General features: G+C 38.9%; 1 pseudogene; it reads right to left on the bottom strand.

Annotated features, from left to right (window-relative positions):
* Positions 1 to 3674: 3674 nt before the first annotated feature.
* LOC126255967 (uncharacterized) lies at positions 3675 to 5138 on the bottom strand (annotated as a pseudogene).
* Between the last annotated feature and the right edge of the window lie 20477 nt (positions 5139 to 25615).

The raw sequence follows: 25615 nt of genomic DNA, 5'->3' as shown, positions 1-25615 counted from the left end.
TTGAAGACCGTCGTAATGTGTAATAGGCAGACAACCATCCAGACCATCACCCACTAATTCCAAACTGCATCAAGATCCACTGCAAGTACTATGACAGTTAGGCGGGAGGTGAGAAAACTTGGATTTCGTGGTCGAGCAGCTGCTCATAAGCCACTCATCACACCGATAAATGCCAAACGACTCCTCGCTTGGTGTAAGGAGCGTAAACAATGGACGATTGAACAGTGGAAAAACGTTGAGTGGAGTGACGAATCACGGTACACAATGTGGCGATCCAATGGCAGGGTGTGGGTATGACGAATGCCCAGTGAACATCATCTGCTAGCGTGTGTAGTGCCAACAGTAAAATTCGGAGTAGGTGGTGTTATGGTGTGGTCGTGTTTTTCATGGAGGGGGCTTGCACCCTTTGTTCTTTTGCGTGGCACTATCACAGCACAGGCCTACATTGATGTTTTAAGCACCTTCTTGCTTCCCACTGTTGAAGAGCAATTTGGGGATGGCGGTTGCATTTTTCAACATGGTCGAGCAACTGTTCATAATGCACGGCCTGTGGCGGAGTGATTAAACGAAATATTATCACTGTAATAGACAGACCTGCACAGAGTCCTGACCTGAATCCTATAGAACACCTTTGGGATGTTTTCGAATGCCGACTTCGTGCCAGGCCTCACCAACTGACATCGATTCCCTCCTCAGTGCAGCACTCCAAGAAGAATGGGCTGCCATTTCCCAAGAAACCTTCCAGCACCTGATTGAATGTACCTCTGCGAGAGTGAAAGCTGTCATCAAGGCTAAGTGTGGGCCAACACCATATTGAATTCCAGCATTACCGATGGAGGGCGCCACGAACATTTTCTGGCAAGACATTTTCTGCCAGGTGTTTGGATACTTTTGATCACATAGTGTCTGTATAAAAGGAAAAGATAAAAGAACGAAAAAATTAATAATACGATTCATCATAAACTCTTGAGAATTTATTATCTCCTAATTTTCAATGATAACTGACAACTACTGTAATTCCGTAACTCTCGATTGGAAGAGTGACTGGAAGTTGGTGACTAAAACTCAAACGTCCTCGCATTCATTACCACTGCAAAAGGAAATGAGAGAGTCGGTCGTCCTGGATTCCACAAGTGTGAAATCAAATTGAGTTACTTGACCGGTGCTGCCAATTATGCTCACTATAAGTCTGCCTCGGCTTCTCTAAGCTGTGTGATGCAGATGTGCTGGCCCCTTTACAAAGGGGGAGTCCTCAGTGCCTTTGTGGGACTCCAAGATATGGTAGCCTCTACCGTGCTAATATGTGAAATCGATAAGGACTCCCTCATGTCCTATCAGAATGTCGAACTGGACACTCTCACATCTTACCACGTAGTCCAGCTGGGCACTTTTGCATCCCACCCGCAAGTCCAACCAGACACTTTCGCATCCGTCTGGCAAGTGCTTCTCTTGTGGCGCTCACTTAAGCCCTGAATATTCCTTGCCGCCAAAAGGCGCTAGTTATCATTCGCAAAATTACGAACCACTGGGGCCCTAGCATGAGGATTCCCTCCAATAGACAATGTCGCCAAACATAGCACGTCTTTATCCAACCTTCAATGACCACATGAAATTCCCCCCTGTTGCCAAAAAACATTCATTTCAACTCTGCCATATGACGACGCACATCTTTACGCCAACTGAATATTCTCCCACCGGTAGCTTCGAAACTAGGTTCATGACATTGAGAGATGACCATTATGAGGCTAGAGTTTCTTTCCAGTGGCCTCCCATTTCTACAAGCTGCGGATGCTAATCTTCAAAAGAAGCCAGAAAACATTTAAAGGCACCCTAAGCCCAGTGTACAGAGCCATCTGCCCTTGACAGAGCTTTAGGTGCAAGCAGTCTTGTGGAAGGACATTGCTTGCCGTCCCCTGTAGATTCTTGGGAATAATCACTTCTGAGAATCTTGCACCACCCAGGCCGCAGTCCTGTTTACTGGTCACAGACCTCCTTGACCGATGTGTTTCCTGTTGCTCTGCCGCAAGTCCACTGCACTGTACATCGATACACACCACAGAATCTGTAACAGTTCATTAAAAACCGTTAACAAGTCAATAAAGAGAGACATCCAAAATAGTCAGGGTGCCGTGCTGCCAGTCACTGTTTTTATAATACCAACAACATTTTTATACAGATTTTCCTTCTTGCAGCCTCAGAATGATAAAACAGTCTAATCATTGATGAAACCAGCATGCAAAATGCTGTGTTTCACATATACTCTCCAAACTAAATTTTCATCAGTTAACAAAAACCTTTGTTTTAATCCTTTTGAGACGATATTCCTTAATTCCAAACTATTCATTAGATCTTGAGTGCTCCTTTATTCTTCGAGCTAGGAATCTTTCCTCATAGTTACTGTAACATTATAACATAAAATTAACTCTAAATGTGGCTTCAGGACCTTCAGTTCTACTTTCATTTGTCATACAAATCGATCAGGAGTCATATTCAGTGAATCTCTAATGTAATAAAATTCTAATTTATGTTCCTGTAAAAGTAATACCCATCTCATTCACCTATTAACTAGTAAGCTACTTTCCATTAAAATGCTAATGGTTCGCAGTCTGTATTCATTATTATTTTAGAACCCCACATTAGAATCTTACATTTTTGTAAACTCCAGACAATAGACAGATGTTCTTTTTCAATCGCTGGTTACTAATATGGTGACAAGCAAAAGTTTAGTGTTCATCTTTGTCTGGATCCCATTCTTCTGGAAACAGTTCATGACTCAGACCTTATTCTGATGCATATGTTGCCAGTTTAAGTGCTTAAGTCATGATGATGGTGATTAGCTTCTAGTAGAGCTTGCTTAATGTTACTGAGAGTTTCTCATGCCAACTTTGCTTTAGGTTTAATAATGTCTGATCCTTTGTGGCCTGTTCTTCATAAACCTCCTCTATTCTTCGGCTGTGGACACCTCTATAAATCTTGTATTCTTTCTGAATCAGGTTGTATTCCATTAGTCTCTATCATACAGCTCGTGTTGAGAAATGTATCTTCGAAAGTTTTATTGTTTTTTCTAATTGATTTAAATTTCATATTAATCACTTTCAGTTATCTTCCCAAGACTCAGAAATTTAAAGTAAATCACCTACATACATTACTAGATTTGGATCAATTCCTTTCCCCACGATTTGTCTAAAGCTCGAATAAACATTGCTACTGATATGTTCATTCCAAATGTTGCTCGAACAGTCCACGGGTATACTGCCAGTTCATAGTGTCCAACAGGCACAATATTTCGGCGATCAGACATGTCGTCATCGTCAGGTGCGCTGACGAAGTGAGCTCCTGAGGGCGGGCGGCCGATTAAATCCCCTCCCCCCGCGGGATACTCTCTTCGCCGTCCGCGCCCGCGCCCACGCGCCGGCGGTCGTGAAGACATGGGCGTCGGAATCTGTCGTAGCGTCGATGTGCTTGCTACATCCGCCTCGTCGCCAGTTCGTACTTCTTGCTGAGAGTCTTCTTATTTACATTCAATGCCGGGTCCCAAGCCTTGCTGAGACTGTAGCCGCAATTTCGGTTGATAGGATTTGCGCACCAGCGAAGAAGTGGAGATTTCCATTGCAATCATCAAAGCGGAACAGAGATATGCAAGAGAAACATTTGATTGTGGACACAAAACTATGTTATTTAACAATATCATCTTCATCAGTTGTTATATATTCAGTCACATTTCCAGAGTAATCATGATTGTAATACTGTACATGTCCAATGTCACTGCTGTGCCCACCTCTCTTTACAGACTTCATCCTCTGTGTATCAAAAAGAACATTATTTATATACTGTATGGCAACTTCCCACATCTCCTCATCCATCGGCTGTAGTTCAGTTGTCACAAATTCACCAAAAATTTTACACACATTCCGCTACTTTTGGGGTGTTACTGCTTGAAGCAAAGAAAATGCCTCGTTCATTTTCAACTTGATGTCCTCTGCCTCATTAACTTTTCTCTTCTTTTTGGCTGAATATTTTATAAACATGAGTTACGTGACAATAATACCAATGTTGTAACAAAAGCAGTTTAAAACAATATCAGTTGACCACTGCAGTCACTAGCAGTAATTTATTGCAAGCATTTGTTTAGTAAACATACCTCCATTTTCAATACCAGACTGCTCTCCAGGCTGTGGTATGACACCAGCTACTGTCTCATCATCATTAGTAGCATCTACAAATTCCATGTCCTAAAATATTACAATATCAGAAGCATGTCAGTGAAGCACAATGTATTACTCTGGGGACAGACAGCATGGAAAAGAATCACGACATTGTTAGAATTTTCTCCACTGCACTGGTGCCTGAATATTAATAATGGTTTAATTAGTTTCGAAATAAGCACAGAATACAAAATAATGAGTTTAGAACAGAGTTAGGCATTGATCCAGTATCAAACAAAATTTCTGGAAGAGCATGTTAACTTACAACAAATGAAGTAATGTCTACTAAGCATTTTGGCATACAAGGTATGTGAATCACAATAGTATGCTATGCACTATGACAATTAGATACATCATTAAGCAGCTCATTCATCAGAATGACATACTTTGCATAAGCTCACATCCTAGTCAGTAATGCACAACTAGTGGGGGAACAACAGTTGAGAATATACATATGTTGAAGTACACTCAGTGAAAGGAAACTCTTCCTATATAATAGTTCAATGAAGTGAACGTAATGAAGTTCACTGCCCACAACCAAAAATGTGAGTGCTGATCACTTAACAGGTCGAAACACTACAAAAAAAGAAAATGCTAATTTACATGTACTGGAGTATTGGTCAACTATACTGTCAAAAATATAATTACCTCTCAACCTGCCATGGTTTTGTAGGCAAACTGTGTTGGTGTGTAAAGGTCATCTATTCTGGTTCCACTTTTCACATGATCTTTTATTTTTTGCAAGCATGTTCTAAACTTTTTTTTCGTAAGCTCTTGCACAGAAAATTTCATTTCCATGTTTATCTCAATTCTCTTCCACACATTGTGAACTATATCCCTATCTGAATGACATGGCGACGAAGTATTCCAGATTACAGGTTTGTTTTTATAATGTCCTAGAAATTTTAAAACAATTTTGTTAGACTATTCCATAGCTATAACAGAAAAAATGGAATATGATAAACAATATTTTTAATGAATTGCCAATTCACATTACTAAACTTATTATTGATAAATACAAAACTTGAATCACTCACAGTGATGTAAACACATTGTTCATTACATGTGTTTACAATTGCTGATTGTGCACTACACCAGGCAAATAATAATGAATAACTGTCTGATACATGCAAAAAATAAATACGAGAACTAATTTACAGTACTTACATAATATTACAAAATACTAGTTACTCATTGTTTGGTTATTTAGGAATGACACCAGGTTTTTGTAGACAAATAACACTCTGGTTTAGTGGTTTATTAGAAATCTACAGAATAATGTTTAACAATGATAATAAATTTCCAATGCAGCTAAATAGCACAAAACAATATGTGCCTGGTAATACAGGGATATTTAAATGTCAGTGAAGTTATTAAATAAAACTGTTCACAATGCAAAACTTTAATACACTCCCTTATTTAATAACTTACACACTCTCATGTTTTTGTACAACTTTTTTAGTCGAGCAGCAAATAATGGTTTTGTTAATAAATCCACGAGCTGATTTTCTGCATCTACTCTTGAAATCGTAATTTCACCAGCTGTAACTAATTCTCGAAGAAAGAAGTGTCTGTGACGAATATGCATTGTCTGTCAGTGAAATTCAGGATTCTGTCTGAGTTGAACAAAAGCTTTATTGTCCACTTGTAGGCAAGGTTTCCATCCTTCAGCTGGCAAAGTTCAGTTACAAGTCTCTTCATCCAGACCATTTCTTGTGCTGCTTCATTAGCTACTACAACTTCAGCTTCTGTTGTAGAGATTGCAACTGAAATTTGTCGCTGACTCATCCAATTGAGAGGTGCACCAAAGTATGGCAGACAGTACCTGAGGTGGATCATCCAGTCCCTATATCACCTACATGATCAGCATCACTATAACATTCAAGAATGCCTTTGTATTTACTGCTTTGGTAAATAAGTCCATAGTCACATGTGCCTCTCAAATAGCGAAAAATTCTTTTTACCCCTATTACATCAAACTGTGTTGGATTTTCAAGACAGCTAGATAGTATTCCTACAGCATGTACTAAGTCTGGTCCTGTCCCACACATCAGGTGTATCAAGGATTCAACTGCTTGTCTATAAGAATATTCAATGTTGATATGGTTCTCTTCTATGTCGTTATCCTTGATAATTGCAGTTGTTACAGCTCTACAATCAATCATGCCAAAGCACTCCAAAACGTTCTTGGTGTAGTGAGTCTGACTTGATTGGACCCACCTTCTTTTATATCAATTTCCAAGCCTAAAAATATGATACTGGCTTTGATTTTATTTCGAATTCTCTTTCAAGATCTTCAACAAATTCTTTAAGTTCACTGTCATTGCGTGGCACAATCCATCCATCATCAACATAGAGCATGATAAAACATAAGAACCTTTCTGTCTCATAAAGAGGCAAGGATCACCTTCACTTCTCTTAAATCTTAATCCCGACACAAGGCTACTGAATCTCTCATTTCAGCAGCAGGGAGCCTGTTTTAGGCTATATAAGCTTTTCATTAATCAACATACTTTTCTATCACCATAACCTTCAGGTTGTATCATAAACATCATTTCCTTCAGGTCACTATAAAGAAAGGCAGTAGTCACATATATCTGTGCAACATTCATATTCTCTTTGGCTGCAATGCTGAGTAAATTTCGAATAGTCGACATCTTTGCCACAGGGCTAAAAGTTTGTTCATAATTGAGCCGTGTGCGGCTCACGTTGATGTCGTTCATAGGTTGGCATCTTGTAATAGCGATAGTGGCATCTCGTATTCTTAGAGTGTTCACTGGCGCCACTACGTTTGCTCGCCTTGTCTGTCCGTGAGTGGCAGTAGCGGCGCTTATCGATAACGCGTACTGTGGTACCATCTTTGGAGTAGCCTCTAGTATTTCCGGGTCGTCGTGTGTCGAGCGAGTTGAGTTGGGAGGGAGCAGCAGTGAGGTCCGGACAGCCAGTACTCGCCCAACCATTGGCTACACACATCCACTGTCCGACAGAAGGATGTGGTCGCGAGAGTGCACGACCACGTCAAGGACCGGATTCAGCGAGTTTTAGTTGAATGGACCGTAATATTCGAGTAGTGCAACTTTCACTTGTCTGTGTGTGTGTCGAAGTGACCTCATGGCAAGGAGTTGTCAGTTGACGATTTAAGGAGGATTCACAGTTAACGGACCGTCACCGTCACGTTTTGGACCGTCGACGGTCAGAGAAATTTCTGAGCATTCACATTAGACGGCACGTCAACGTCGACACAACGTCGTGTGATGGTTCATAATACATGGGCCAGAGGCGCTTTTGTAGTCTATTGGTTTATTATCGGCATAGTTTCGGATCTTCATAAAATGCCAAAATTTAATCTGAAGCAACTTGCAATGATTGCAATTGCCCTTGATGAAGAGGAAGAACAGTGACCAAAAAGAGTGTGGGTCAGGAATATGTTAAAAGGCCGAGAATGCGAAGGAGAGTTTCATACCCTTTACAAGGAGCTGGAAGAGGAGGAATCATCCTTCTTCAAATATTTTAGAATGTCTAACCAATAATTTTTTTACCTTTTAAGCAAGACACAGACGAGGATTGCGAAGAAAAATTCAAGATTTAGGTGTCCAATATCACCACGATCTTCACTGTAGCCTCACAATATATATATATATATATATATATATATATATATATATATATATATATATATATATATATATATTCACTTATGAAATTTGTTATTAACAATCCGAACGAATTCAAAAGCAATTGCAGTGTGTAGGGCTACAACACTAGGAGAAAGGATGATCTTCACTACTCAAGGTTAAATCTCACTTTGGCTCAGAAAGGGGTAAATTATGCTGCCACAAAAGTCTTTGGTCACTTACCTAATAGCATCAAAAGTCTGACATAACCATATAGCATTTAAAAGGAAATTAAAAGAATTTCTGAATGGCAACTCCTACTCATTAGATGAATTTTTGGATATAGTGAGTGAGTAATTTCCCCACACCCACAAAAAAAAATAATTTAAGTGTCACGTAATATTTTATGTAATGTAATATCTTGTATAGACACCTTTTATTAACCTGACATGTTCCACATCATTATGAAGTGTCATATTCATGATCTATGTAACAAGTACTAATCTAATCTCTCTAATCTACAGTTGGGTATGATTTGTAATTTCATCTGTCACTAATTCATAATAGCTGAACTAATCCAAGATGGGAAAGAGTTGGTGTAACATACTCTGAGTCTGCAAAATGCATCCTAGTTGGCAAAATGAAAAGCAGATAACCTTGTGATTTATAACTCATAAATGAAGACTTTTGAGGTTTTAGGAAAAAACTTGTTAATAAAGAGATTACCTGGATACTTGGTTCACTTAGATGAAGAAAAAAATCACGTTCTTATTCCTGATACAAATATTACCGAAAAAGTTTCATATAAATTATCAGTGAGCTATTCATTCACTTACTATGATGCTGTTCTCTATAGGAAACATGTCTAATAGGATACACCAGATTTTGGCTGTCTACAACACTATTGAAATTTTAAATCTAAATAGTATAACCAGATAAGCTTCTGTTCCTTCATATGTAACAATAGCTCTCATTCAGAACAATAATTCATATCATAGTAAAATATTGGTTGTCACTGTAAGGGCTTAACATAATTAATAAGTACATATTCATCTCTCACCTCCTTCCTTCCCCCCCTACACACACACACACACACACACACACACACACACACACACAAAACATAATTAATAAGTATACATTCATCTCTCACCTCCTTCCTCCCCCCCTCCCCCCACCCACACACACGCCATCAAAAAATAAGAAAGCCTAGCCTAACCAAAACCCTGAAAGAAAATTTCTTATTAATTTCATGTTAAGTCACCTCTGACTTGGCTGCTTGGTTCTCTAAAATTCTAGTCATCAGCTTAAATAAGTCACAAACACAATAAAAAATAGTTTGTGTGTAACAGGTGATTGTTTACATTATTTGGTTGTTAAGACAGAACTACACTGTCAAGAGACTTTTTATTTAATCAACTTATACATAGAAGTGCTTCCAAACTGTGTAACAAACAGCACTGTTCACAATGTATCACTATCAATATTTTCACGCACTTTATCACTTTCTAGATCAGACACTATTCTGTAAATTTCGTCTTTAGCTTGTATTTGCCGCAATGGGGACAATCTTTTTATACTGGCACATATCCCTGAAAGAAAACTGTCAATGTGATCTTCTTTTGGCTGTGTCGCTAGAATATAATTCATCAGAGAAGCAGATGCAGAGTCTGTAGTTCTCCTCTTATTGTCACTTTGACTACGCTTTTGCATGACAGGCCTGCTTGTCTCTGTCCTCAAATCACTGTTATTTTCAATGTCCGGAATAGGTGATGACACCTCACTGTTTGATTTATCCTCTGAACAATATCAACAGGTATGTTAGAAACTGTTTCCCATTCCAGCATGTATGGGTGCAAGAACGCCATAATCTCCTCATACTTCCATGGCTTCTTGGGTATGGCAGCTTGTCCACTCTGTTTTTTTAATAACACATTTTCTAAATTGGTCTCTCAGTGACACCAATTGTCGCTTGCATTCAGGGCCTGAAATAAGACAACATATACAGCTGTTAATAGAGTGCATGGAGTAGTCTAACGCTTTTTCAAAAAATAATTAGGGACTTCCCAAACTTTTAACGGGGACACAAACACGGTTTGCTTTCATTTATTTTTACAACAGCTTTCCAATAATATGAGGTACTTTTGATTTGCTATGCTGTTAATCAGCACATAGGCAATAGACACCATTTCTTGAAAATCATCCAGGTTTCTATAAAAACATACTTTTGTTCAAAAATTTTCATGAGTAAACACTCTCTACAAAATGTTCAATTACAGCCTACACAAAGCTGAAGAAACTTTGTAAGCCTTATCTAGTAATTTACAAAACTGCTAACAAACATATTTGTATCCTGTGATCTTTTTCTAGCTCCAAATATGTATGAGAATAAGGTAAGAGATTCTTTATGTACTAGGTACAAGAATGACTGTCCATTTATTTACTTTTCACATGAATCAATGTAGTAAGTAATTGTATATTCTGTCATCCCATTAAAAGGTTTTTTTGGTAATTACCCAGTCACAATGTGTCTGTTTTACATAAAAGAAGTGTTGTTTCATTCTGATCAAATGTATAGAGCAATAACACTTTTGTAATTTAAAGAATACGAGTGGCCCAAGTGCATTGCCAGATTTTCTATATGGTGTGTTATTTACGTAAATATTAAATTAGTGCAATATTTCGAAATTATAGCAACAGTGTTACATTAGATACGATATATTTTACTTTGAGGCTTTATACACTGCACAGCACAAAAGTGTCTGCTAAATTACTTTGTGCTACTCCCTCAGATAAATACTGGAAATATACAGCCCAATAAAACTGACTGGATCTATTCTCTGTTACGTGTATACAGCATCCACGTGCAGTACATAATTTAAAGATCCTGAAATGCTAGGTGCACGTCAATACATCATAAATTCGGTCAACACCAGTGTATTTACGTTGCTGGAGTTTGTAAGTTTTAAAAAACACCTTGTACAGTATATAATGTTTTTACCGTGGTACTCCACTCAAATATTCATCATTGTAGCGAAAACTTTCGCACATACTAACTACATACCACTTAACAATCCTTAGTAGAAAGTAAAATTAAATTGCGTTTCATTTACCTGGACGCCCCACCTCTTCTCCAATTTCCTTCCACAGTGTTTCTTTCCAAACGGAATCATTATATCTCCTATCAGTCATATTATATAGCTCTGAATGAGAATGAACTAATTCAATCAAATACTCGTCGAACTCCATTATCTAAACAAAATAATAAATACAATAGAAAACACCGGAACTTACTTGTAATTAGAATAAATAACAAAGAGAAACTCGGAACTATAAAAAATTGATTCTTACATGTTAGGTACAAGCAAAGTTTTCGAACCACATGTACCTAACCTCACTCTTTCCAAAATATATAAACAGGGGCCGAGTAAAAACATGGAGGCAGTCCTTCGAAAACCAGAGATTTACATCACGTCAACTCACCGTCATGACGGGAAACATTCTCCGAAAGAATGTGTGACGGAGACGTTCCGGGACGCTGACGTCGAGTGTGAACACAGCCATTAGAAACACAGGGAAGAATGTTTTGACGTGACGGAGACGTTCCGTTAAGTGTGAATCGACCTTTATACTGGGATCTTTCCCGTGCCTGACTTTAGTGGGGACGACCGTTGGTTGGTCGTTCAGTCGGTCGTCGCAGCGGACGACCAGCATTTGGTCTTCCGACCACTTATGGCTTCTCTGCGTCCGTTTTGTTTCACAGTGACTGGTTTTAGTACTGTGAATTGTCGGTGGAATTGTTTTCCCAGATCTGTGTGTATCTTGTTGTTTTGAATGAGCAGTAAATTTAATGCTGTCTGCATACAGGATTTCGTGGAGAGGGTTGTGAATGGAGATCAGTTCGGTTAGGGCGCAGCAGCGAGCAGGTCCATGCTGCATGAGGGCAAGCTGGAGCCACTTCCGGATCGAGGAGGCGTAGATGCGAGAGCGACGACTTCTTTGCACACCGAACCCTGGACGTTTAAGTTGAGTGAAGGGTTAACTGCAAATGCAACCTCAACTATTCTTAGATTTCGCCTTTGTCGGCGAGTTGTTGCTCCCAGGGACGTTGAGACTGGCTGAAATGAGTGAAGTGTTTCAAGGCGGTGAAACATTGCAGCTGTCTTCTCTATTTGTTACTCATAATTGAATTTTGTATTATTCTTATTAGTGAAGTGCAACCAGTGGTATTTTTCTGCCTTATGGCCGCTAACGTCCCAGTTACCTGCCCTGGAGGTTAGCATACTTTTCAGGCAGTGTACCTTTCCTCATTGTGTTGATGCTGCCTGGCATGGCGTGTAGTTTGACAGCCTCTAGTATTGTACTGTGCATTTTTTTGGCAGGTCTGCCTTGGTTCTAGTGTTTCCTTCGTCCTTAGGTGTTTTCTGAAGACGTAGTGCTGTTTGTCTCTTCGGCCTTGCCTAAAAATACTCGATCGCTGTACCAGTGATCGGACGTTAGGCGGAGTGGTTAGTCGGTCGGTCGGCGCTTAAGCTGCCCCTAGTTTGAATTGCCATCCTGTTAAGTGAGTACAACTCTTGGCTGCCTCTCTCACCTTACCTCATGTTTGATTTACCTTCCCAGGCCGACCCTTGCAACACTTGCTGAGAACTGCTTGTCCTGATTCCTTAGATTGTGATGTTTGTTTTAAGGATATTTGTAATTTTCTAATTATTGTTGATGTGGCCTTCAGCTGAGCAATAATTTCACCTCTTTGGCGATAAGGCCTTCAGCCGTGTTACAATAAGTTTTTTTACAGCAAACTTGTTTTAAAAGCAAAGTATTTGTTGAAATGTGTGCCATTTGGAATTGTTCTTCTGACTCCTAATTCAGGTCTTCAGCCATTTGTTATTTGAAGTTGTGTGTGGCCTTCAGCTGAGCAACAATATCACTTCTTTTGTGATAAGGCTTTGAGCCATGTTACAGTAAGTTTCTTAAGCAAACTTGTTTTAAAAGCAACGTATTTGTTGAGATGTGTGCTATTTAGAATTGTTTTCCTGACTTCTAATTCAGGCCTACAGCCATTTATTATTTGAAATTGTTTGTGGCCTTCAGCTGAGTGATAATTTCACTTATTTTATAATAAGGCCTTCAGCCATCTTACAGCTTGATTTAAAACGAAGTATTTATATTATTATGTGCTATTTAGAATTGTTTTTCTGACTTCTAATTCAAGCTTTCAGCCGTTTGTTGTTTGAGGTTATTGTTGGTGGCCTTCAGCCCTAAAATTGTGGAATTTTTGGTGATAAGACCTTCAGCCATCATACAGTCAATTGTGTTTTTTAAGAGATTGTTTTAAAATTTTAATTTATTTAAATAAAGTTTACATATTTGTTGTGCAACCGAGAGTAACTGATTGTGGCCCCATCCACGATCGTAACCTTACCCTGTCCCATCCTGAGAAACCAGCTCTCAATAATCAATCCTTTTCTTGTAAGAAAATCCTTTCTTTGACTCTGTGAACCGACCCATCAGCATTCGTTTTCAGTTTACAGATCCCCTTACATAGCACTGTCCTCTATTCAGGACATAAATTTTCCAATGTCCAAGTTCCATTTTCTTGATGTACAGCCATTTCTTGATCCATTGCTGCTTTCCAGTCCTCTCGTTGAGTCGAATTTGTGATGTCACAATAAGATTCTGGCTCCTCAGAGATCATTAACTGCATTACATAGTCTTTCTGAACGTTTTAGCGTTAAACGTTCACGCAGTTGTGGCCTAATTCATCATTGGACTGTTCTAATCTCTCTTCAGTTTCATCCTGTAAATCATCATAATCATCAAACTAATTTTGTTCTAATTTTTCTTCTGTTTCATCCTGTAAATCATCATAATTATCGAACTCATTTTCTCTTGGAAAAAATTTCGTTTGATGGCTTGAGACTTCCAGTGAGGGAGCTCAAGATCCAAGGGACTACCAGTTCTTCCTTTTGCATAATGTTCTCTTCAAAAATGACACACTGTGATCTCATTAACGGACCATTTTCTTCACACCACGGTCATAGCCAGTCAGAATCCCCTTTACTGGTTTTCAATCCATTTCCAGAGTTAACTATTTTGGAACATGAACATAAAATTTTGACTCTATTATGCGTAGGTGCTCTACGCCAATCTTCTTTTGATACCATATTTAATATGAAAACATCCCTAAAATACTGGAAGGTCCCATTCGATTCAGGATGTATGCTGCAGAATATATCATTTCAGACCAAAACAACTGTGGAATGTTTCATGAGCATGCATTATAGCCCTGGCTGTTTCAACAAGCGTACGATTTTCTCTTTCATTGCATCTGTTTTGCTGTGAAGGTTTGGCATATGAAAGCGTTGTATTATGATCTCCCTCTGTAAAATCTACCTTATATGTTTGTTGTTGACTCTCCTTCATTATCACTTAGAAAGTTTTTAATTGTACACCTAGCAGTCTTTGTTTCATTTATAAACTGTCTTAGTTTATTAGGAACTTCTGAGTCTTCCTTGAAGAAGTAAACAGCTTGAAATTTACTATAATTATCTTTAATTAATACCACATAGCGTTACTCAGAGTAGGACGTTTCAAAAGCGTGCCAGACATCATGTGAATCAGCTCTCCTGGTTCAGAAGCTCTCTTCCAGGTGCCAAATGCAACCCAATGTGCTTTCCATAAAGACAGCCTTCACAGTGCACAGAGTCTAGTCCCACATTTATGCCTAAGATCTTGGAGAGAAACATCTTGACATGTCGTTTATTTTATGTCCAACTCTTTCATGGTACAACTGTAGTAAATTTTCTCACCAGTTTTCATTTACTTTAGCAGGAATGCTTCTCATCATTAACTTGAACAGTCTTCCATGCAGATCATGATAGCCAACTAGTAGTGTGATTTCACCAATTGTACAATAAAACCTTTCTGCTGTGAATAAAAATGTACTTTCTAGATTTTTGTCTTATTCTGCTAAGACTGAAAGCAGATTCTTTTTAATTTTGGAACATGCCATACATCACTCAAAGTGATTTTGTGCCACTTTCCATTCGTTACTGCTTCCATTTCTATTGTGCCCTTGCTAACAACTTCAACAATATCACCATCTGCTGATATAAGTGTATGTGTCGTAGAAAATGCTTCCAATGTCTTGAAAAAATTGTCAATATTGATAATATGACTTGGTGCATCATTATCTACATACAAGCTACCAGTATCACTCTCAGATGACATAACAACAGACATTTCAGCTAAAAGAACTATGTTCATATTTGAAGTTTCAGTGGCTTCTGACATCACGTTTGTAAGGCATTTCTTGACCACATGATTTGGCTTCTTACAGTGGTGTTTAGAAGACAATTTCAATGATTTACTTATAAGAGCCTCTTGAGATGTAGAATCTCCTCCTTTATTTGACAAAGCTTTCTCACATGCACAAAGTTGAGTTGTCAAGTTATCAATAGCCCTATCAGTTTTTGACATAAGCATCCAACTTGATTTAAATGAAAAATACTCATCTGGTAGTGAGCCTAAAATTTTATGGATCAAAAATAAATCAGGCAATTCTGGATTATTTTCTGCATCTTTGACCATTTCTTCCTTCAAATCATTCCACACATTTTTCAGTTTTGATATTTGAGCTGCTGTATCATCATTAGAATGTTTCACATATGCCAAAAATCGTAAACAAATGTATAAACTTTAGCTTCAGAAACATCATAAAATAATTTATGCAATTATGCTCACACTTCTCGTGGGGTTTTAAGATGCATTACTTTCTCAATTTCTTCCTCTGTCATATTCGTAGTCAATACAGTTAAAGCATTGTTGTCAGCCTTAAGACAATTATTTAGTGTGTTCTTATATGTCACCCTTATGTGAGCAGTAGCACCTTCTGCAGGTTCTTTGGGTTTAACTAACATACCTTCAATAATGTTAAGAGCTCCAGGAATACCATATAGACAAACATTTGCTTCATATTTCAACGTATTCCAATTTGATTGCCCTTCTGGTAAACCAATGCTTATTACCCTTGTCGAATCAATAGACGAATTTCATTTGAAAAGTTACACTGACATATGAAAGCCGAATACACGAATTTCCCAATTTATGCTTCATTTACGTATGAAACATATAAATAGTGTTTCTTCAGTTCCTTTAAATAATTGAACAGTAGCACAACTGGGCACATAACCTGTTTGGTTATTTAGAAATAACACAAGTTTTTTGTAGATAAAAAACACACTTGTTTGTTAGAAGTCTACAGAATAACACTTAACAACGATAGTAAATTTCCATTATGGTAAAGAACACGAAACAATCCATGTCCTCTAAGATAGAGTTATTTAAATTTCAGTGAAGTTATTAAATAAAACTGTTCACAACGCAAAACTTTAACAGTCATAGCTGTTTACATGCCGACATGGTACATTTTTAATGAAAAAATAACACAACTTACTAATTACAGAATTTATTATTCCTTACATATACCCAATTTTAACTGTGTATCTGTTTACAAATGCTCATAGAGACATACCTGTCTGCTGTCAAGCACCTTCAAATCACAGTTGCATGACAGTCTGGATGGAGACCCAACCCACTGGTTCACGAATGTTTGATTCCTTTGATGTGGGTCGAAAGACCGACAAGCAGCAAATATGACTAGCACTACTCGAATAAGGTTGGCAAGCAGCAAGCGATCCTAATACACTACCTGGCTGTAAGCGAGCAGTAATACAGTATTCGCCAAATGCCACATGTTTGGTGCTGCCTTTACACAAATGATGTTACATTCCTCTTTTCTTGACCATGCAGTACATGTGCAGAAAACCTGTTAGTGTTGTTACTCAAACCATATTCACAGTGGTAGGTACGCCCAGTGCATATATTATTTGTAATGGAAGCAATTTCTTTTTCGACAAACTTGTAAAATGTAGTGAAATGTTGGGCGCAGATCAAACCTTGCTTTCTGGATATGTTACAGCATACAGGACATGGACTTGGCAGTTGTTTCTGTTTGCTAGTCCATAGCAGAAGATCATGTCTTCCATTTCCTATGTGAAGTAATAGGATTCTATTATGCAACTAAGTCCAAAGATAAAACTACAATGCAAAACATTTCACTAACTTACCAAAACACAGACTGGTTCCAGTAGAAGTAATGAAGGCGCTGTACTTACCTAGAACTGTGAGTGTGATTTACAGTAACAACACTAACAGATGCTTACTGCATGTTGTATCTGTGATCAATAATAGAGGAATATGTTCTCATTTGTTTAATGCATTCTGTAGGTCGTTTGTAATAGCAACGAACCTACAGTAGTAGAGATGTGTTTCACAGCAGTGAATGTGAACAAGTGCCCAAAGCTCCTAAGACATGCATGTTATTGCCAGTATTTAATGGACATTTCTGTCTTGTTTTGGTCCACTCAGCTGCCTCTCAAAATATTGCATACCTTTTTTTAACAGGCAATAGGTAATCTGTATATTATCCATAAAAATATACAATACCAACTGGATAACATGAGACTATCATCAAATTATAAGTTAAAAAAAGACTAGGTTGTGTTTTATCCCAGAATATAATTCGCTCTAGTAGATGCTGTGGAATTGGGCAAAGTATTCTGTTAATGTGCATATTCCTTTTGAAGTAATTTTGAAGCCACATGCCCTGAAAACTTTGTTTCGAAGGAAGATATAATTTTGTTGGACTTTATCGTCACATTGGTACTGCCTGTATAATATTTTAAACAGAAATCTAGGAATGTTGTTTTTTTGGTGTTTATCTGTAGCTTTTATTGTCAAACCATCCATCTGAAGCTGCTTGTAATTGATTTGGTGTGTTCCCTGTAATAAGAGTGTTTTTGCCATGTATTTGTGACACGCTATTGAGCTCTAGATAATTTATATATAGGATAAAGTGAATTGGTCCAAGAATGAATCCTTGAGGACATCCTTTTTTTAAGACTTTTTGTATTGAACAAACATGTCTTAGCATTTCCCTTTATTTTACGCTTTATTTGTATTTTCTGTTTCGTGTTTCACAAGTAAGACATGAACAATTTTAATACAGTGCCTCTGGAGTTACTGCAACTGTATGTTGTGATCCAGAATCCCAAATGTTTTACTGTAATCTAAAAAACGTCAGTGGAGTTTTTTTCTTCACACTTCCTATGACATTTTGTATAAATCATAGATGACATTAGTTGTCTATTCTTCTGAACCTGGGCTGAGTAACAGTGAGAATTCTGTTTTTGTGTGAAAATTTCATTAACCTATTACACATTACTTTTCTATTATTTTACTCAGTCCTGGTAGTAAGACAACCATTCCATAATTTTCTATATTTGGTTTGTCTTTTTTCATACGAATAGGGACCATTTTAACCATTTTTAAACATTGTGGAAATGTGCCTGTCAGAAAGGATGACTTGATTATATTTGCAAGAGGTGTAAGATATTATTGTACTTCCTACAAAGTTTGAACAACCTTGATCTCCATGTTTTCAGACAACCAGTCAGCAAGATCACAATTATTTTGAAAGGTTTGGGTTAGCAGCATACTTTTCACACCAGCAGATGCTCAAGTCCAACACTTCTTGTGAGTAGTTATAAGACAACGTGGTTGCTGCACTTACATATTTTTTATTCTTCTCATACTTATTTGGCTACCTCTGTTGTAACATAACATGAAAGACACTTTACATAACATTAGCCTATACATCAAACCTTTTGCAGCTGAGACACTTTTCCATGGAATTATTGGCCAAACTGGAGAAGTCTACCCAAAGAGTGAATGAATCTCAACATTTCATTAACTTTTGTCTGTGTAAACATCACAACTATTGTCAAAAATATATGTGTCCTCTGATGACTTCATGTTTCGCCAAAGTATATTGGAGATGCAAGGAACACCCAAGTAGGTACATCCTATTGCAGAACTACTGCAGTCACTGTCCCTCCTTGAAGACACACATAATCCCTTGAAATCGTTCTCAACATGCAAATAAAATCACAAATTTGTACAATAATTGTGCTCTCCTCTACGATAACTTGTTTTATGGTTTTCATTCGTAAGTATCTTTTTTGGGTAAGAATATGTAGGGATACACATCTTTGGCATGGTATGTAATATCTTATTGCTTAGTTAGCAGCACACATAATAGAGCAACAATTGTGATACTGTCAGATGTTAAATCTAGGGCTCCAGTTATGATTTTTATGCTGGTAACACAATTTCAACAGGATATTTTTATTGAGGTCTGTTAATGCTGGGAATCACCTGAGCCAAATTATAAGAAATAACTTAAATTTTTGCATTTGCGATTGGAGGCAATCTTACATAATATTTAAATAAATTCAATCTTCATATTAAGAAAGGGAGTCGTCACAACTTCAGTGAAACTGGCTGCATTGTGAGCTATGTTAGAGCATCGGTTAGCCGAACGTCATTTAACTGATCGATCGCTTAATCGAACTGTCACTCGCTCGCGCATGTCGCCGTTCGTCCACTAAGATCTTGCCGCTCCTCCCCCCCCCCCCCCCGACACCTCACCCCACCAATGAATGACGAGTTGCTGACACTGTAGTAACCGTTTGCCATCTGCTACAATCGGTTGTGTCGATTTTGCTGAGTAAAGTAAACATTCTATATAAAATGCCCTTCTACGAGAGGTAAACGCGACATTAATAACATGTTAGAGCAGGGGCAGCCACAATTTCAGCTTGCGGACCATGTCTCAGGACGACTTCCAATGTGCTGTGCCTTGCAGCACATTTCCACTGGCCCCATGCTACACTGCTTGAGTGTGAGGACGGGGAAGAGGGGGAACTTGCAAAAGCGCAGTGTTTATATGGCAGTACATTGACACTGCACACGACTTTGTGAAATATGACATTTCTCAACAATATGCATCACAAACAAAAGAAATTTTCAGCATTAATTAATAATTGTTGGCACACTGAAAACATAATTTTTATCTAGTACAAACGTTTGGCAATGTACAGTATAGCATTGCCTCCAGTAGAAAAAATACTAGAAAAAAAGTCCAGAGACTTAAGAATGGAGAAGCATTATCTGCGCTATCAGAATTATAAACATTGTTATCTGCATTCTTTTATAGAGGAAGAATGAGTTGCCCTGGCCATTTTGTGTAGGCTAATTATTGTAGCACCGCCATTAATGACAAAAATTATATAAGTTCTTCCAACAGTCATATAGTCCTAAAAGTATAAAAAGAATAATCATAATAAAGTGAAAACGGAGTATTATAGTATTTTTCAATTCATATTAGACCAGAGGTACAGTTTTTTATTAATAACGATATCAATGAATGCTTACACTGCCATTGCACATAGGCAGCTATCTTGGAGCATCCAGCCCCACAGAAAAAGAAACTCAGCATTGTTTAGATGTATTATCGCGTAATATTAAAAAAGGATCTTTAATCCATCGTGAGTAGGACTGATGTCTTCACGTTGGTATATGTATGCTATTGTTGGTGATAGCACCTTGCGAAAAATTAGCTGTGGATTTTAACAAACATAAAAGAGAAAAGATTCATTAATTCTGTTTTTCAAAACCATTTCATACAGTAAGAGTAACGGCACAGTTATCGTTGTATGAAGTATTCAACTAAAAAACTTAAATATTCATTATGCGATAACAGATGCAGATATTTTCACAGTGTATGACACTCAAGTTGCCACATATTCGCACTTTTGCAACCTCATTATGGAGACTTGAAAACTCTGCCTTTGGGAAGCAATAGAGACGCCATGTAAAACTGTACAGTGTAAAAAGATTTCCTATTAAAACTAGAAGTACCATGCATGTCAGCCAGTTACATCTGCACATACACAGGAATGCTTCCAACCGAAACGGCAAATGGTCTCGGAAATGGCAGCAAAATTCATAGTGTCCTCAAAAAGTTTATAAAACTATCCTTGTAATTCATTCAAGCTACAACGAATTCTTCAAAACTTGCGTTTTCTTTAATGCCATATGAGCTTAGGGAACTGGACTGTAAGAATGACTCCCTTCTGCAACAGGATTTCCTTTTTAAATGCATTCATATCAAATTAAAAAGAAGTTACATTGGAATGTCTTACTGTGGGCAGTGGGGAGTCAAGTCCACTCAAAAGACAACGTCTGGACTCCATTCTGAACTTTATAATTTTCGTTCCTCCACTACATTTTGCTTCCTAAATTCAACAATAGTGAGTTTTAGATCGATAAATCATTCCAGGCGTGCGCCATGACTTAACCAATGTATTTTGCAGGAGTGTTTGAAGTCTTCATACTGTTTGTTCAGTTCCACTGAAGACTGTTGCAATTGTCAGTGGAATGACACATGAACCTTCAGAAAGTTTACTATTCGTACCACTAGTTTCTCCATGTGCTCGAAGCCTGCAAAATTCACAGAAACTGCTTCTTGATGTACAGAACAATCAATCGCATCTGTCGATCATTGTAAATTTTTGCTCTTTTATTGTCAACTAAATCTCTAAATTCTTTCTGCATTGTATTGTAATGTCGTTTCGTAGCAAATGTGCAATACCTGTCGCTTATGCGATTTGAGAATTCTCATCCCTTTCTTCAGTCATTTCCATGCATTTTAAAGGATTGTGACGATAATAAGTAGACTGTCCCCTTTTGTGCAAACAGCCACTTGACCTGCTAAAGTCCTTCATATCATGAACAAATAGCAAAGGGTACAGAGCGCTGCCACCAAGATTCTGCCGAACTCAGAATTATGACGATCGGAAAAGGTTGCATCTGAATAAATGAAATGTCGCCCGAGAAAAACCGAGCAAAGACGAGTGACATGCATGAAGTTTGGCACGCCGTGGCCTGCCCTGCCTTAGAGGAAGCTGAAGCTGCAAAAAAGCTGTCTAATAAGCACAAGGTTGGTAAGCCGGCAATTAAGGATGTAAAAAAAAAATAGAAGTACACAAGCATTACAAATTTTATATTTAAGCTCGAGTCTACTGATGGATCGACTGGTCGTAAAACTATGAAGCTCGCCATGAACGCGGATCTAAATGATTCTGCTTACAAGTGGTCTCCACAGAAATGATCACAAGGTTCCATCTTGTACGAAAAGCCAATTCAGGGTCGTATCGAGGAAAGAAGGTGATACCTTCGGAAACATTTAGAATGCTGACGAAACTGTGCTCAGTCGGAATGCTTTACCTAAGAAAACCCTTGCTTCATGTCATGAATTAGCAACACTCGGTCCTAAAATCGGCAAGGATGGTTTAACTGCTATAGCTTTTGCTAGTGTTAATGGTAGCCAGCGCTTCTCTACGCTCGTCATTGAAAGAAGTGAGATAATGAGCTGTTTCAGACGCGTTAAAATGCCTGCAATGCCTATTGTTTACACCTCACCACTGTACCATATGGTATTTCATGGCGCAAACCTATCTTCAAGGACAATGCTCGCAGTTTAGTTGATTCCTCTTTTTGGGGAGAGGGATCTTGAGGTTCCACTAAGCTCCACTGTTTGCTGCCACAGGTTGATTATTGTGTGATGGATTATTCAGGAAATCTAACCCTTCGTCACTCACCCTTGATACGACTTCCTCAACCTCCTCTCCTGGAATCTTATACCCTCAATGTGAGAGGTCAGTGATGTATAGCTTACTGAACATATGTCACCTCCGCCTATACCACTTATATCTTTGAGGGTCATATCTCGTGACTTCAGTGCCCTGTTTACATAGGACTGACACGTGAGCCCCAGTGTCGACTGATAATAGTGTGTGGTAACCAGCACTCCGCCTTTGCATGCGCTCTAATAGCATAGAATTTTAATGGGAATTCCTGACAGCGGTTCTGGGGTTTCTGTTCCTGTTTAATGGACCTCTGTTTGCAAATTTTTCTGTATTGCTACACTCACGATATGTATGGCCCACCCTTTGACAATTTGTACACAGTGGTTGGCGACAGTTTTTCGCTATGTGTCCCTGCCGATTGCATGTGAAACAATGAATCCCTGTGGAAAATACATTCTTTTTCTTTTCTCTAAGTATGTAGCAATTTCACTGCATCAATCAAATTCTTCGGAAATTCTGCCCTTACACAGCGCCATGTTTCGGAGGGCAATCCTCACAAAAAAGTATCTAAGGCCGTATTCTCTGCTTCGTGCAGAATATAGTTGTTGCTTCATCACTGGCTGACAATTGGTAAATGTTACTATTAACTTTTCGTATTCTATCCACAAAGCTTTCTTTTGTTTTGTTGTGCCTTCAGGACATGGCGTTCAATTGCTCCCTATAAAAACTACAACTGTTCTACATTTAAAACCTTTCGAACAAACCTTGTTTCAATTATTCAAAAGATAATGCATTTCATACCTCCTCGTGATATATCATGTGCGCCTTAGCTTCCCCAATTAACCGTTATTTTGTCATTTGCAACATCTTTTCATCTGACCAAGAACCAGGTTTAGTGGCTGCTAACAAATCAACAAAAAATGCTCATATATCCTCACTTGGCTTGCCAGAGAAGGGAGTCACATGGGTGGCTGCTGAGGAATCTAGTGTAGGGAGGGGGTGGGGGGTTGCACTAGATGTCGACCTATACTCAGATAATCCACTCAACAACTCATTATTGTCAGATTTCAAGTGGGCTACCTGATTAAGTAGGCTCTGAATAGCCTTATGAGTGGAAACTCCTTGTGTCTTACTGTCTTCATTGTAATGCTTTCCTGGTTAACAAATGGTTATCTGCACAAATATACTTCCTATGACCACAGAAACATAGAGTGACCTATATAACAAGTAACATTAGAAATTTGATTACAATTCCGATCAAAATAACAAAAAATTCTAACAACATCCAAAAAGAAATGTTCTGGTGTCAAATTTCTTTGAAGAATGAGAGCTTTACATTGTTTGTTTTTTACATTGCAAGAGCGTTCCTTGAAAAGGAAAAACATCTGGAACTAATTTGCACTCACCAAACTACCGAAATACTGTCTGCTGGCTGCAGGTTGTCATCTGCTGTCTGCGGGTTCGTCGCGGCCCGTCGCTGGCGATAGCGTCACGAATTTTTTGTACCACAAATTCGTTACCATGTACACTTCAAAGTAGAACCAAGGTTACCTGACACCAAATGCAGCGGATCAGGTTTAGTGACATTAGATACTGAGCGACAGTGACAGAGGGGAGCAAAGGTCATTTTTTGTCAGGGATGGCGGGAGGGAAAACGATACTTTGTGGGCGGTGGGTGGGCTCTTTCCTTGGCTCAGAGGGTAAGGTGTGAGTGAAAAATTGGTGGTTCCACTAAGAGTTGTTTATTGAGATATAAGACTCTTTGAACAAACAGTGAGTGAAACATTGGTGGTTCCACTAACAGTTGTTTATTGAGATATAAGACTCTTTGAACAAACAGAGTAATACAAAGTGTTTTAACTCGCTCAATTCCTTGCGGCTAAGGAGCGGTGGAGTTGTAGTGTGCAGATTCCAGTGACCGCTGATGCGGCGACAGCTCATGTTTCTGCGGCGCGCCAGGCTTCGTATTCTGCCCTCAGTACCTTGACCGTGACCCACTGCAGCAGTGGCGCGGTCTTCTCTTTGTGAATTCGCTCGTTGCGTTATTAACAAGCGGCTACCGTTTGGCGCGGAGTGCACCGTCCTGGAATCGAATCAGCGACCCTCAGGTTCGGTATCTTCTGGGGGACTTCATCAACGTCTAGGTTCACAGGTGACCCATTCGGTGAGGCCGTAGTCCCTTCATCCTCACCAGCCACCTGGGTAAGTACTACACGAACTTCTATCTGCTAACATTTGGGAAGGCATCTTCTGCGTTGATTACTGGCGCGGTTATCAACATCTTCTGCCGAGCAGCGTAGCGGCTAAGTAGTTGCAGCGAAGTATGACCTCTGCTCTCTTAGCATTGGTCCGTCCATCTAGGCAACGTTTCTTCGTGTCTTCTTTCTCCTCTCGAAGGACCTCCTCAAAGGACCACTTCACGCTCATTTGTCGGAGGTATTTATTCAGCGTTTTTTCCAATGTCACGAAGTTTCTATGGCATCGTCTGACTCTTCGGTAGTTGATCTATGCTTCTCACGTTGGGCAGAAACGTAACCAATGTCGACACATGTGCCAGCTTTCCATTGTTTTACCTATATGCTGGCGTGATCGGGCATTGGTCTGTTGCCCTCCTCCACAGCGCCAGATACGTCACACATATGAGTTCAGTACGCTGACAGTTCCTGGAGCATTGACCACTGATGAGCGAACAGCGCTGGTCGTTGTTCTCCTTGGAAGCATTATATGTCTGCTCGGTCACTGATCTGTCGAAGTGCTGACTGCTGTATGTGCAAACTCCACTGGTCATCAGCATTTTGTCCGCCGCCGGTAGCTGAGTGGTCAGCGCGACAGAATGTCAATGCTAAGGGCCTGGGTTCGATTCCCGGCTGGGTCGGAGATTTTCTTCGCTCACGGACTGGGTGTTGTGTTGTCCTAATCATCATCATTTCATCCCCATCGACGCGCAAGTCGTCTAAGTGGCGTCAAATCGAAAGACTTGCACCCTGCGAACGGTCTACCTGACGGGAGGCCCTAGTCACACGACATTATTATTTTATCGGCCTTCTCACGTTGGGCAGAAACGTGACCAACGTCAATGCATGTACTGGCTTTTCTTGATCGACTGTTGCCGCTTTCGAATATTGTGGCTTAATGTGTCAAAGTCTCTAAAATGTTCACTTAACCTATAATAAGTCTTTAAGTATTTTTCTACTTTGAACAATCATAAATAACACATAAATATTATACATAATTAATATAC

Source organism: Schistocerca nitens, chromosome 1 (assembly GCF_023898315.1).
Source record: "Schistocerca nitens isolate TAMUIC-IGC-003100 chromosome 1, iqSchNite1.1, whole genome shotgun sequence".
In the NCBI taxonomy this organism is placed as follows: domain Eukaryota; kingdom Metazoa; phylum Arthropoda; class Insecta; order Orthoptera; family Acrididae; genus Schistocerca; species Schistocerca nitens.
This window is presented reverse-complemented; position numbering and strand designations above follow the sequence as displayed.